Consider the following 14,969-nt stretch of genomic DNA (forward strand, 5'->3'; position numbering starts at 1 on the left):
GGAGGAGTTTGGATTTATATCCCCCCTTTCTCTCCTGTGGGAGACTCAAAGGGGCTTACAATTTTCTTGCCCCCTCACAACAAACACCCTGTGAGGTAAGTGGGGCTGAGAGAGCTCCGAGAAGCTGTGACTAGCCCAAGGTCACCCAGCTGGCGCGTGTAGGAGTGTACAGGCTAATCTGAATTCCCCAGATAAGCCTCCAGAGCTCAGGCAGCAGAGCGGAGAATCAAACCCGGTTCCTCCAGATTAGATACACGAGCTCTTAACCTCCTACGCCACATGTGGAACGAAGCATAGGATGTAGAGTATTGTCCTGGGGGCTACAGAGATTCTCTAGGGTAATCTCCCAACATATTCTGCTTGGGGAAACTACACGGAGGGATTGAAGCACATAACTATGGCTTAATTGCTCTTCTGCCTTTCTCATGTGACCCCTCATCAGAATGAAAAGTGAGCAATCTCACAAAAGCCTCTGGGCAACCTCTCATTTCCTGGTGGGAATGGATGGGCAAACATTTCTGCTTGGTGTGTGAGCCTTCTACATGACCACAGACCTTGGCCCTGCTGTGCTGATTCTGGATACTGGCTGTGTGCATACTCCAATTGCAACAGGGGGATGCCAGAAACTTCAAGAGCAAGAGTCTCAATAATTAATCTCTGGCTGTTTCCGCATGGGCGGAATATGGTGGCTGGGGATGGCAAAAACGCTGTCCCCAGGCCGCCACTCACACAGGAGGGGCAGCTGCTTTGCAGCCACGCCTCCCTTGCGCCGCCCGCCCGGCGCCGAGCCGGCGTTTTCAGAGTGCGCTGGGAAGCGCACTTTTCTGAAAACGCTGGCTGGAAGCCGCTGCCATGCGAACGGCAGCGGCTTCTCGGCACTTCCCCCCCACCACTCCCTGCCTTCACTCACCTGCTCTCCAGCCCACCGGTGCGTCGCCGGGGGCTGGGGCCACGCTCCCCTGCTCTGCGACGCGGAAGCAGGCGCGCAGGGCAAGGGAGGCGTGTCCCCAGGCCCCGGTGACCCGCCGGAGGGCCAGAGAGCAGGTGAGTCGACCGGGCGATGGCGCCCAGCGGCGCCAAGTCTTCGGTTGCTTTCTGCAGGATCGTCCCATGCGGACGGTCCCCAGCGTCGTCAGGTACCGGCGCCAATGAAGCGCCCGACCAGGGGCACTTCAACCTCCTCGCCGGCGGAAGACAAGGGCCTCAGAGACAAAACAGTAATGGAATATATTTATTTATTTATTTATTATATTTATATACCGCCCTCCCCAAAGGCTATTGAACTGCTAATATCCCTACTCTGGCAGAAATGTTGTCCTTTGCTGACCTGTTTTTCTTGTATTTTCAGTGTCCAAAAAGGTCAGCATTCCTGGAACTTTCATAGTTAAGCAGAGGAGGTAACTCTGTGGCAGAACAAAATTTTAATGTCCTTGCTTGACAACTTGCACCTTTTAAGACATGTTCTCTGAGGCATGAACAATATTGTCCTGAAAGAATCTTGCTGAACTGGTGGTAGGATCCCCTTTGATAGGTTGCCAGGTTCCCATTATGGACTTCAAGGGCTACATTCCTAGTGGGTATGTAGAGAGTACACAGAGAACTAGGATAAGATATTCAAAAAGCCACCAAAGATCTACCCAGAACAGAGCCAGAAAAACTATCTATGAAATGGGATACAAGTTCAACAGATAACAAAGGGCACTCCGGCTGTTTTTGCACAATCAAAATATCCCAGGGTAGAACCTGGATCTTACATACCACAGCTGATTTGTCGTGGTATCTCCTTCAGCATGGCTCCTGGGTGCTTCCAAGGAATCAAGGCAGGACCAGGACACAATGCCCCAGCTATTTCTGCACTAGCACACTTCTTTCTCCATTTGCATCGCGATCTCTTCTGCTATTTCTTCCACGTATGCGAGGATAACCTTCATTTCCTGCATTCTGATTGGCTGATTCTCCCCCCATTCCCCCACTCACTTTCACTAGTTTAGTTTTAATTGACTTTGAACCCAATTTCACAGAGAAAACTCCTTCCGTGAAGATAAGATACATGACTTTATTGCAGTGGGGGGGGGGGAATCACAGAGGGAGAAACTGTGGATTAAGACAGAAAAGGGAGGGGAGACTAAAAGGGCAGCGATTCTCTCAAGCAGATGTGGGTTTTATAACAGAAAGGGGGGTAAGCGAAAATAATAGGAGGGCAGTGATTCTTTTAAGCAAACCAAGCAAAGCCAAAGCCAACACAAACATTTGTTGCTCCCAATGCCTGTTGATTGGTGGGGTGGGCCAGAGCGGCAAGGCGGGAAAAATACCCCGGTTCTGCTCCTGTGGTGTTTGCATGGCAGAGAGGTCAGCGGGGTCACACAGGAGCATTTTTAAAGCACCACCTTTTTTGGCAGTTTTTGAATTCGTAGGGCAAAGTGAAAGTAGTGGTGTAAAACTAGGGCAGACCCTGTGCAGCTTTGGGAACTATGCGAAATTCCCGGCTGCATGGGGATATTTTCCATGCTCACCCCAGGATATTTTGACCATGCAAAAACAGCCTCCAACTCTCAAAAGCTTCTACCCCAAAAATCTGGTTGGTCTCTTGTTGGTGTTACTGGACTTTTCAACTGCTGGTCAACATGGCTACCCTCTGAAACAGATAAACGGGCATTGGTAGCAGGAACTGATCAGCAAGAAAGGGGAGACAGAGAGAGACAGAGAGTGGAAGAGAAATACATAAAGAAGATAGGAAGAGTAATCCAGAGTAGGGAGGAAGGATTCAGTGATCTACAGCTAAGAGCTACTTCAGGTATCCCTAAGCTAAGACAGTTCACTGATGCAGCAGCTATAGTCTGTTTCACATAAAGATGTCAGTTGAGATGCAGCAATCAAGAAAATTGTATTCTTCTGCATTAGAATATAATCCCAAATGAATATGAGAATTATCATTCATTTTATGCACTACCTTTGTCAAAACCATTATTTAACATGGTACCTTGATAGAAGAGCATTTATGCCAAAATGTATTTTTACTTTCAAATGGATGGAAGGAGACGGGCTAGGTAGGCACTGAGGTCCAGGCAGAACATTTTGCAACAACAAAGGTTCAGCATGCTTTGTTCTGTGGCAGAGAAATATAAAATCTACTAATATCTTTATGTGAAACAGAGTACAACAGTGACCCTGCTCTTGGGGGTTATTGCAATGATATACTGAGGAAAAAACTTCTTATGGGACTACTTCTGTTTCTGTTGCTAGTACCACTAGTTGATAACACCCTTATCCATTACTTACAGGCCATGTGCTCAATGAATGTAATCTTTTAAATTACCTTGAATTATTATGTGTATTTATATTTGTTAATAAATTAATGGGTCCATCCATAATCTAATGGTTTCTTGTATGATCTGTGTTTATTTTTGCTGTAGCATTCATGTGAAGTACCTATATTATGCTAGTGTCACTAATTTTAGATGGATTTTTTTTAGAAAAAAAAATCTACTCAATTATGAAAATAGCTTCCAGATCCCATTAAGCTCAGATAAAAAGATTAAGTGGCATTTTTGCTTTTTATTTGTGACAATACACATTAAGCATACCTATGATGAACTAATTGCTTTGGTTTCAGGGGGTTTTTTTTCTGTGCTGAGCAAGCTTGTTATCTGTGAATATGAAAAGATGTAGTAAGCAGAAACAACTGATAGTAACAGTAGCAAGGCTTTTTGCAGGTCTCTGCAGCCATATAGAAGATGATGCAGAGCTCCACATGAGCAGGGGATCTCACAGAAAGACCTCCATAAACTTAAGGCCCTTTGGGCATATTTTGCCCAAATACTGCTCTGAGGAGACTAGTAAGGTGGTTCAATATTATGGCCAGAATCATATGCATATTTTATGCCAAAGGGATGAAGGTGCTTGTTTGATCTATTTTCTTTATCACTCACATTCTGAATGTTGTCCCAACAAACAAGGAGCAGAGTGGAAGCAACAGGCTGCGCCAGGGCTTTCCAAGGCTGACAGTCCCCAAAAGGTTGGCCAGGATGTGCTTGTCTGAAGGCTGGTGGATAAACAAGATTGTACCTGTCTAACCTTGTACTCTTGATCTTCAAAATAGTGGATCACAGAATAAAAATGGAATCCCATTTGCCCAAATAGTGATTCCACATTAATAGTTATTAATGCAGTTATCATCAATAAATGCAGCATGCTTAACTGTATCATGCATGTATTATGTCACTATTCCTATGCTAGCCTATCTATTGATGGCATGGGCAGTGACAGGAGGTTTTGCCCTCCTAGAGATACCCGGATGACCACTGTGTGAACAGACTGCTGGACTTGGTGGGCCTTGGTCTGATCCAGCAGGGCTTTTCTTATGTTCTTATGTCCTGAGTTACCTCTCTGTGTACTCCCAGCAAGTTTACAATGATGCAGAAGCAGGAGTTCCTGCTGCAACATATCCACAATGCTGAAAGAATACAATAAACATGGAGGGAATATAGCCTAGCTGTCAATTGGCCAGAAGGACAATGCGGTCACCATTAATAGCCAGTATTGGTCTGCTATTAGGCTCCATCATGTTACCAGTCTAATCTTCCTATATGTTTCTGTCTTATAATCAAAATATTTTAAAAGTTCAAGTTAGCAACAAAGAGTGCAGGGTACTCCAGGAAACTAAGTTCTTACGCAGGACTGGAGCAATTAGGGTAGATACCAGTTGTTGACCTTCACCTCCAAATCTGTAAATCAGTAATGTGCCATTTAAAACTTCCTATATGATTATCTGATCCTTCATTTGCCTAAATTAAAACTTCCATTAAGGCTGATGCCAAACCAATCTTACTTGGAACCCTTCAGTCTGGGTTTTGTAGATTGCAGTACTGTATTGCTTCCTTTGCAGGAGGGATATTTAAAGAAATATACATTTGTGCACACAAGTTATACATCCACATCTTTTTCACTTTAAAGGGGAACTATGCATGTGCCATCAGATGGATAAAACATGTGCACACCACAAGGCATACCTCTACATTTACTTCGTTTTTTAAAGGGAACTATGCATGTGCTGCCAGATGGATAAAACGACTGAGGTTAAAAAAGGAAAGAAAGAAAAGACCAGCTCCTTCTACGTGAAGTGCAAGATCAGAAACACTCACGAGTGGGCAGTGGCTGCTAAATAATTAATCAATAGGCAGCCGAGTGGCAGTTTGAAATGTAAATGTGATGGATGAAGGTGTGAAGTTTGTCATCAAGCAGAAAATGATGTGCCTGGAATGGATAACCTGCCGTACCTGCTGACTGGCAAAAGCTTCTGGACAATGCTATTTTTTTTTGAAAACAAAAAACAAAGCTACCGGTGATAGCGTTTCACAGAAAACCCCTTTTGCACACCTGCCTTTGACCTACAGTTTGCTTTCATGTCCCTGTCCCAAAAGAGATGTTTTTAAAAAATGATGAAGAGAGATCTTGGGGTGGAGAAAAAGACAGAACATCATCTAAAGAAATGTTACCTGACTAGGCTGCAGGCTACATACTTGAGAGTACCCTCCGTTTCGATATGTTCTTTTTTTCTTTTTTCCTTCCCCTCCTTTAAAAAAAGCACTGCATCTTTTTTTCCCCTTTCTCTCTCTTCTTTCCAAAATCTCTAGAGTGGTTCCTGCAAATGGTTCGGTGACTCAGAAACTGACAACAGCGACTTGCAAAGGAACAAAGGAGGAGGATGACAATCCAGAGTGTGAGCAGGTGAGTGAGACACCTTTTTACTTATCAAACTCTGCTATCGGCGATACTCTTTTTATTCAGCAAGCTAGAAATAGCGCTGAACTAACTAGGCATTGATCCAAATTCTGTACTGCTGAGATGTGACAGGGAAGCAGTTCTTTCCAAACACACTCACTCAGGAGGCAGGGCTGGGTTAGGGCCATGGGCAGCCATACCCAAATCAAGGCTGAGAGGACATGTCCCCCAGTTCTGTAGCTCTGAAGTATAATACTTGGGTTGGGTGCTGTAGAGCAGCATCTACTCGTTATTGCTCTAATGAGGCAATTATGGGTCAAAACACCAATACTTATTGGAAGCCAATCCAAGCAACATGTTATCTGTTCTTTGAAAGGCTCCATCATGTGACCAGTATAATCTTCCTATATGTTGTTGCCAGTATTGCACATATCACAACCTACCAATTAAAATAATGTAAGATTCAAGGGCTCTGACATGAATGGCCAAGCCTAGCCCGATATTAGATCTCTGAAACTAAGGAAGGCCAGTCCTGGGTGACCACCAGGACTGCCACCCAAAGGCAGGCAACACTTTCCACCACCAGGATTCCAGGATATAGCAACATTGATTGGTTAGGACAAGAGAGAGAGAGAGAGAGAGAGAGAGAGAGAGAGAGAGAGAGAGACTGGGCCAAGGTCACCTGGTGAACTTCATGGCTGAGTAAAGATTTGATCCTGGGTCTGCCCACTAGCCACATTAACCTCTTCAGAGAGATCAGAGCAAAGCAGGCTAAAGTTTAGACACTTAGATGATGATGCTCCAAAATTACTGGATGCCAAAACTCTGTGTAGAAATTGCCAGATTCACTTTATTTTTCAAATGCAAGCTCTCAAGGCAGCTCTACATGGAACACTTTTCAAAGGGGTAAAACTGTGGGTTGTTCCAATCTGGTCCAGGGGATGCCCTGTCATTCCCTATATAGAACCAATGAGCTAGACAAAAGCTCCTGAGCAGTGAAGCTTGCCATAGGGAAGCACCGCATTTCTCAGTGATCACTCTGTCCCTCTCAAGCAGAGTAAGTCACAATCAGAAATTCAGTTGCTGCAGATGGTGAGACCTTACTTCGCTCAATAAACACACAACGACAGGCTGGAAAAGGAATGGGCCGCAGCCCAGTTTATTAATTATTAACAATAACATAATCAAATCATGAACTATGTACAATAGAGCTGGGCAGCAAACGGGTCGCACATCAATATCCCAATCTCCATTGGGAAACTGACGGGAAGGGAAGCCCCAGAGATAACACTCCGGCTTCCACCCTTCCCGCCCATGCTGAGGAGACGGGCACCGGCTAAGCCCTCGGCCGCCTGTCGTCCTAATTCAAATCCTGATTCTTGGGGTGTCGGGCATGGCTCGGCCTGCCGGCCTCGCTACAGCTTGCCCTTCCCCCCCCCCGGCCCTTCACAGGGCACAAGCCTGGGAGACCTGAAATGAAGGCTCGCTTTCCCCCCCAGATGTGTGACACCCGCTGTGCCGCCACGAGCTGCCCCCCTTTTGCAGCTCACTGCCCAAGCTCCTCAAGCTTCCGGAGCCTGTCTGGACTGTAAAATTAAACGGAGGAGGGTGTACCTGACCGATTGTAGCCAATAAAGTCCATGCCCCACCGGGAAAGGCAAGTGGTGACGCTATCCGGTCGTCATCAGGCCTTTGCTAACCTGGAGTGAGCGCACCACCTTTGGTGCAGCCGCTTCTTGTTGACTTTCCTGCAAGCCCTGGTCTGCAGCGAAGTGTAGGACCCACAGCTCCCCTCCAGTGGACCCACTGCAGCATCTTCGGAACAAACCAAAGTCATGCCGGGCCGATGCTCCTTCCGGCTAGGCTCCGAAGCGCAGTGGCCACTTCCCAACGGAGCTCAAGGCCCTAATTCCTGGCCGGGAGATCCTCCTCCCCCAGGTGGATAACCAGGAAATCCCGTACCGGTGGCCAATTGGAAGATGTAATTAATGAGTTTTCTGGTTCCAGCTCATGCCAAAGCATGTGCCCTTGCCCTGTTTCAGGTAATCCTTTACGTGTCCGAAAGATGCCGGACCCCAGTCGGAAGAGCAGGCTTAGTCCTCGGCTCCGTTGATAAGGTTGTTCCCCACGACCTTACCACCTGTCAAAAAACAGTCTGTGGCGATTCCTGGAGGCACAGTGGAGGGAATCAACAAGTCAGGTGGGGCAACAAGCCCGAAAAGCCCCCGACCGCCACCTTCCCAAGGTGCGGATATCCTCCTGGGCCCTGCCTTCCTGCGCCGCGGTTGTGGCGGCCCCTATTCTGAAGGAGTGCAGGCCGAACTCGGAGTGCAGGCCAAACATGCCCTGAACACCGCCAGCATCTGGAACCTGGTGAGGGGGGAACCATCCTCGTGCACCAGGAGCATGCCACCCCGCCGGGGCCTGTGCCGAAGCCAGGTGGTGAGTGAAGCGAGGGGGCAGGTGGCATCACCCGGCAGGACTGGCATGGTGACCCAGGCGCCATGGCCTTCCTGGTCGGTTTTGGAGTGGGCAAGCCAAGCGTAAACCATGTCCCCCGACAGGACGAGGTGCTCCCGTTGCAGCGCGGTGCTGGACGGCCGGTCCCTGGTGGGAGCGACTAATTCCCCAGGCCTGAAAGCCCTGTGATGTGCCAGGTGGAAGGCTGCTGAGAAGAGTAAGCGCTCATAGCGTGAAGCGCACACCTGCCGCAGCTCCCCGGTGACTGCCCTTAACACCTCCCTGGTAACTGGGTGCCTGAGGTCCCTCTGCCTGGGGCCCACCCGCCGCCAGCCCGCCACCAGCCGGCGAACTACAAATGCCTTGGTCACGTCTGGGAAGCCCGAAATCCTGCAATAGAAGGCAATGCCCGCCAATTGGACCCCCATGGACCGAGGGTGCATCCCCCGCCCATGGAGATGGACCAAATACTCAAGTAGAAGGCCTGTGTCCACCCTGCCACGGACGGGGCGCCTGCGGATTTCAAGCTGTGAAATTCCGGAAGTCACATTAATGCTCTGTCAGCATTGCCTACGCGTGGCCGTGGTGCCAACGAAGTTCAAAACACCTGTGATGACGTGCTCTCGCTGCTGGCGCCTGACAGGGACGCCGGCACCGTCGCCGGGAATAGCTCCGCCTGGGGCCAGGTGTCGGAATCGATCTCACCGGTTGGCGAGATAAGGTATCAGCGATCTCATTCTGCAAACCTGGAACGAAAAGCAGCTTTGAAAGAAAATGTTATAGGCGAGGCAGGTGAGGACCAGATTACGGACCAAGCCGCATGACCCGCGGCAGATTTGCTCGACTGTCTGTTCACCACGTGCACCACAGCCTGGTTGTCACACCAGAATAGCACCCTTTTGTTGAGCCAGGGATCATGCCAAATGTGCACCGCCACCCGTGATGGGGAACAGTTCTAGGAAAGTGAAGTCCCTGGTGATGCCCTATGTGTAAAAGGCTGGAGGCACGAGGCCGTGTGCCCACTGACCATGGAAATACACGCCAAAACCGCGGAGCCCTCGGGAGGCGTGCTGGAGTGCACCTGCAGCTCCAGGCCAGGTTCCAGGGACGCCCGCCACAAGGAGATGCCGTTGAAGCCTTGGATGAAGGACAGCCAGACCTGCAGATCTTCTTTCATGCCCCGGGAGACCCTGATGTGGTGGTCAGGGGGATCCGCAGCCAGACAATGACCTCGCCAGCCTAGAGCAGAAAGCCCTGCCTGGTGCCACCACCCCCGTGCGAGTTCTAGGTGGCCCAGTAAGGACTGTACCAGGCGCACCCTGCATTTTTGCAGGGGGAGAACGGACTGGAGCAGGTTGGTTAGGGCAACGAGTTTGTCTCTAGGGAGTGAAGACGTGCCCTGGATCATGTCCAGGTGTATGCCCAGGTAGCTGAGGGCGGGGGTGGGGCCCTACATCTTGTTGGGGGCCAGAGGCACCCCCAGCTCGGCGGCCAGTGTCTGGAAGGCCTGCAGGGCGATCTCGCACTCCCTGGTGCCTTGCCTGCCGATGAACAGGAAGTCATCTAAGTAATGGGTCACCAGCCCGGAGGGGACCCTCTGCCTGAAGGCCCACTCGAGGAAGGTGCTGAAAGCCTCAAAGGCTGCACAGGCAAAGGAGCAACCCATGGGCATGGCCTTGTCCACATACCAACTGCCCCGGAAGTGGATGCCCAGCAGCTCGAAATCCAGCGGGGAGATGGGCAGGAGCCGGAAGGCGGACTGAATGTCACATTTTGCTAGGTAGGCGTCTGGGCCGGCTCAGTTCCTGATGGAATCCATGGTCTCTTTCGCTCTAAAGTGGCATACCGGACCGTGCAGAAGCCTGTGGTCTATGAAATCATTCACTGAGTCGCCCCGGGGGTAGGAGAGGTGTTGAATTAGCCGGAACTCCCCCGGGGTCTTTTTGGGCACAACGCCGATGGGGGAGACCCTGAGGTGAGGGAGGGGCGGGTGGCTGAAAGGGCCAGCAATTTGACCGGCCCTGACTTCTTTGTCAAGTTTATCGGCCACCACGCCAGGGTAATCGTGAACCGATTTTAAGTTGTTTGCCTGAAGAGCCTTCCGAAGGCCACGATAGGGGATCCTGAACCCTGCCGAGAAGCCATATCTTCCAGCATACGCTGGCCACTTCGTCATCAGGATAATGGTGCAGCCAATTCAGCAGCACCCCCCACCCGGACCGCAAATGGGGGCCAAGGACTGCAGCGCTGGGCGGGGGGTTCATTGTTTCTAGTAGTGGCACTGTTCTGGCCACCGGTTTCTTTGTGTAGAGGTGGCCCAGCGCCGGGGGAAAGGGCCTGCCAAAAGGGGGAGCGGCCAGTTGGCTTGGGGCAGCCCACCCTGCTGTGGTTCCCAGAACAGTTGGAGCAAACATGCTCGTACTTGCACTTGGGCCGCTGGCAAGAGCCTCTATTAAATTCTGCAGAGCCCTTTTTTGGTCCCCTCAAAGAGATGTTCCGGGTGAACCTCTTGGTTGGGTTTGTCTGGGAAGGAGGGTTCTGCGGCCCCTTTCATGGTGAAGCCGAACCACCACCATCCAGGTCTGGTCGTGAATGAGGTCCCAGCCGGTAAAACGGCTCTTATGGCTGCCGCTCTTGCGAACGGCCTCGTCTTCCAGTTGGCGGTGGTCAGCGGGAAGAAGCAGGAGCCTGGGCCTGCAGCACATGCACCATATATAATGCCGCCAAGTGCCAGGCCCGCGAGGGGTAGGTAGGCCCAATGAGGGCCAGGTATCTGTGCGTAAAACCCTGCAGCCAGTTGTTGAAACTCCTCGCTCGTCAGCCACTGGGTTCCTTACGCTTTTTGTCAGCCTTTACCGCCAGACAAACCGCGGTCCCCCTCCGGCCAGGAACCTGAAAATGTCCACATAGTACTCGTCCAGCTTCCGCCTCCCTAATTTCCTGGGAGGTGGTGGGACCTGGGAGGGTTGCCATTGTCGTCTGGATCTGAGCCAATGGATGGCTTCACCCCCCCCCCACGCCGCCATGCGTTATGGTATTAGGGGGGGAGAGCGGGCACCTTCTCCTCTTGGAACCAGAATTCCCCACTAGCCTGCATTTCATCATCCTCAGTAGACTCACCCGACGACGAAGAGCTGGAAGACTGTCTGGAGGAACGGGAACGCCGCGATGACCGCTTCATCTTCCAGCCCTCGCGCTCGGAGGGGCCGACGGACGCGTCCACCAATGTGGACGCGCTGACCGGTGGTGAAGGCTGGAGGTCCTCCACCGCTCCACTTGCAGCGCCCGCCCGCACCGCGCCAGCAGCCGCCGACGCGGAGGGCTCGGATTCCCCTGCGCCACAGGGGGTCCCGGAATCCCCGGCCGTTCCGCCAAGGGCCTGGGAAAGGTGCAGCAGCGTGTCCGCCAGGTTCCGGACCAGGGCGGAGTCAGGGCCCGAACCGCTGGTGGGCCCGGGCCGGGCAGAGACCGGTCCGGTGCCACCAGAGGCCGCGGGGAGAGCCTCCTCAGCCGGGGAGGACTGCTCCACCGGGCCCGCCGGCCTGCCCCTGCCGATGGGAGTTAAGCCCAAAGCCGTGGCGGCGGCGGCCGCCCACGCAGCCGCTCCGATCCGCCCGACCACGGGGCCCTCGTCCGACGTCCCTGGGCCGGTCTGGGCCCAGACCCTGTTGAAGAGGGCTCGGGCTCTGCCCGAGGGAGCCAGCCCCCCTGTGGGGGGCTCCTTGCTCTTAGCCCGCTTTGGCCCCTATCGCCGCATAGGCAAGCACTTGCGCATCACCAAGCAAAGAAAAAAAAAAGAGAAGAAAATAGAGAAGGAAGACAAAAGAGGTGAGTAGGAATGGAAGCCGAGAGGAGAAGGAGAAGCAAGCAAGATTGGCCGCGACCAGTCTCCTTCCAGGCCTTACACGGTGACTCCAAACCAAATAATCTACCACGGCCCTTGTTAAAGCCCTCGCCGCCAGGAAGGGCGCGGACTGGGTGAGGCGTACTTATATACCCTGGCTCCTCCCGCCTTTTGCGGCCGGGAGCCAATCATTGCACCCGGTTCTGCAGCATGCCGCCAAGCCATGCATGCCAAGTATTTTGCTCCGTTGCTCACCCCGGCAGCAATGGCTGCCCCTGGTTATTCGGTTGCATCTATTTATCAGTACACCAACCAAAAAAAGTGTTCACATCATTGTTTGAATAGTGGCAGGCAAATGTGCTGACTGGGATTCGCTTTGAAGCTTGCATAGGATCTGGCTCCTCTCTGTTTAACTGTGGCCCCTTCCACGCAGCAAATGTATAACAAGTTGCAGTCAGGATACAGGAACCCGTTTTCTTGTTTTCACATTCACATGCATCCGTGCAGGCAGTGATTGGAGCCCACTGTTGGGGTTGCTGTTGCACCTTCTCATGGAGAGGTTTCTATTATTTTAAATCTCTTCCCACACATACATACCCTGTTTCCCCAAATATAAGACATCCCCTGAAAATAAGACATAGTAGAGGTTTTGCTGAAGTGCGAAATATAAGGCATCCCCTGAAAGTAAGTAGCAAAGTTTTTGTTTGGAAGCATGCCTGTTGAACAGAACACAGAAAAATAAGACATCCCCTGAAAATAAGACATAGCGCATCTTTGGGAGCAAAAATTAATATAAGACACTGTCTTATTTTCGGGGAAACACGGTAGTTACACAGGCATGCACAAATGAACCCCCACAGACCTGCTAATGTCCCACAATATGACCATCTGTACCTGCATAGCTACGCAGGTGCAAGCCACAAAATAAGAAAAGGGAAGGAAATGAAGCTTCTCCTCCCTGGCTGTTTGCTCATGAGCGGCTGCAACCTGGGATTTTCGAAAAGGATCGTTTCTTTAGCAATTTAAAAAAAACAGGGTTGGGGAAAATTACACAGGACACTCATTTGGGGGTGGAATCTGTGTGAAGTCCTGCACAAATGGGTTATTTAGTGTTTATTGGCCCATGCAGAAGGGGCCTGTGTAATCTAGAAACTTTCAATGGAAACAGTCTGGGAGTTGTCAAGGACTTTCACGGCCGGATTCAACTGGTTGTGGTGGGTTTTCCGGGCTGTGTGGCTGTGTGTGATACACCTCCATGATACACCTCTGAAGATGCCAGCCACATATGCAGGCGAAACGTTAAGAACAAGATCCACCAGACTATGGCCACACAGCCCAGAAAACCCACCACAACCAGTCTGGCAGTTCATTGGGCTCTTGATCTGAATTTTCAAGGCATAGCAACTTGCCTACAAGCGTTTGTTAGTTTTACCCATTGCTAATGTCATATGTCATACCTTATTCAGGTATTTGTGTCAATATTCTTATATATATTCTACAAATCCAAAGCATGCTCTTCTGCTATAAAATGAATAGTTGTGATCATAGAAACTGGAGTTTTTTAAAAAGCACAAAGGCGTACAGATGTGACTTTCCATTTCATATAATGTCAAAGTGAGACCCCTTTGCCCTTTTATTGCAATCCCTGCAATTTGGAAGTTTTAAAAAACCCTACTGATTATATGATTAAATTTTTTTACCATTAAAAGTATAATCACTTCTGTGTTTTGACATTTAATTCCTCTCACCAAAATACATGATAAGAATGAAAAGTCAAAACCTTTCATGTGTTTGATGTACAGGTTGATCCCATATATTTCAGTTGGAGGGGAGGGGGGGAATAAAAGGGCAACCTGTTAAAGAGAATGTAAAATGAACTCTTACTTGCAGCCAAACATGGCTTCAAACCCTGTGAATCTTTCCAGCTCTGCTGTCAAAAATAATTTCTCCTCAATAACATTAAATGTGCCCAATGGAAAGCCACTGTCAGCTGCGTTTGGTATATTGGAGTTGGGTTTCATGCTTGGCTCTGAACTTGGTCAAGTAACTTGAGCTATGCCTTGGTTTAAATAATGATCATCCACACTACACATGAACTAAAAGCATTTTACACTTGCCAGTGAACTGAAATTACATTTTTCTGCAGGAGGGATTCAATTGTGGGTGAGAACATAGTGGAACAACAGAGCATATGATTCAGGATTCACTTGGAAGGTGAGGCAACAGATGGAACTGTCTGGGTTTTTTTCCTCTTTTGTTTTTATTAAAATGCAATAATATACAGCTGGTGTAATGTCTATGTATATCCTATTCATGCTTAAATTGATGAGAAAGGACCATGACATAAAGGCAAATTCAGGTTCACCAAGTACACACTCTATAAGGAGCTGCAACCAGTCATGGTTCCTGCCAAGGGTGCCAGTACATATGTGTGTTAATAACTATTTGATTGTTGCATTCATTTTACATGGTTTTTAACCTAGAGAGATGAGATGTGTTGCATACTTGGAATGTGAATTTGCTCTTCTTTATACCTACTTATGCTGTCTAACTTTTGTTAACTCTTATGGAAATATTGAAGGCTTTCACAGCTGAAATCAACTGGCTGTTGTGGATTTTCTGGGCTGTCTGACTGTGGTCTGCTATACAGCTTTAGCTCTTAAGATTTTGCCCGCAAATGTGGCTGACATCTTCAGAGGCATGTCACACTAAGATGTGTTTCTCTCTGTGGCACAGTGTGGAGTTGGGGAGTTGGGTGTTTGTTTTGTCCACTTCTGAGGTAGGAGAGGGATGAGCTACATAAGAAATACCTCCCACCTCAGAAGGGGACAAAACAAATAGGGGTTGAAACTATCAGACCACAGCCACACAGCCCAGAAAACCCTCTTGGAAATCTTGGTTCTGACTTTGTCCTGAGCGTTCATTTTATATATGTGTTTTTAAT

At 49.7% G+C, this 14,969-nt stretch overlaps 1 long non-coding RNA gene across 4 annotated transcripts in view; it reads left to right on the forward strand.

The window, feature by feature from the left end:
- Positions 1–14,969, forward strand: part of LOC125430861 — a 236,557-nt gene that overhangs the window by 199,160 nt on the left and 22,428 nt on the right. For all 4 annotated transcript variants that reach the window (XR_007244236.1, XR_007244235.1, XR_007244237.1 and 1 more), the window contains 2 exons: positions 5,634–5,727; positions 14,172–14,239. This is a non-coding gene — a long non-coding RNA (uncharacterized LOC125430861). The remainder of the gene's footprint in view (positions 1–5,633; positions 5,728–14,171; positions 14,240–14,969) is intronic.

The sequence above is a fragment of the Sphaerodactylus townsendi genome, linkage group LG04 (assembly GCF_021028975.2).
Source record: "Sphaerodactylus townsendi isolate TG3544 linkage group LG04, MPM_Stown_v2.3, whole genome shotgun sequence".
Lineage (NCBI taxonomy): Eukaryota > Metazoa > Chordata > Lepidosauria > Squamata > Sphaerodactylidae > Sphaerodactylus > Sphaerodactylus townsendi.